We start from the raw sequence: 583 nt of genomic DNA, 5'->3' as shown, positions 1-583 counted from the left end.
CAGTTTGAAAGTTTTCCCCTCTTTCTAAATTGGTATAACCTTGAAGACAGGATATCTGGAGATTAAAACTGTGGGGACAAAACTGCACAGTCAGAACTTGGCAGCATTTTATTTTACCTTCGTGGTGGCCATGTGGGGTGGAGGAACAATAAGTCCTCTAAGCTGGGTATCAAGAAGTCAGACATTGATAAAATGAAGTAAACCTTGGAAATTTAAGTAGGCTGTTCAGGTGAAGCAGAAAATGTGAGGTGACACACCTTGAGTTTCAATCTATGCTTCTGTCAGCCAGACAAACTCTATGCCAAGAGTTGTCACACTTGTAGAGTATTATGCAAAACAGACAAGCAAATGCAGAAAACAAAAACTAGAGTAGTACTGCTGTTATTGTCAGCTGGTATGCAAGACTGCCTCTGTGAGCATTAAAGAGCACATTATGTGGCACTACAAAAAAAAAAACAGTCTAAGCATGAGCAGGTACCAGATTTATGCATGGCATCTACATGGAGGTCTTTTAAAACCACGTTTGTGTTATCATGCAAATACATGACAACTACTGTTTTCATACACTACTCAAGTTAATGAA

This window comes from Protopterus annectens, chromosome 16.part0, assembly GCF_019279795.1.
Source record: "Protopterus annectens isolate FY-2018-M chromosome 16.part0, PAN1.0, whole genome shotgun sequence".
NCBI lineage: Eukaryota > Metazoa > Chordata > Ceratodontiformes > Protopteridae > Protopterus > Protopterus annectens.
The sequence above is the reverse complement of the archived record's forward strand: the minus strand, read 5'-3'. Positions refer to the sequence as shown.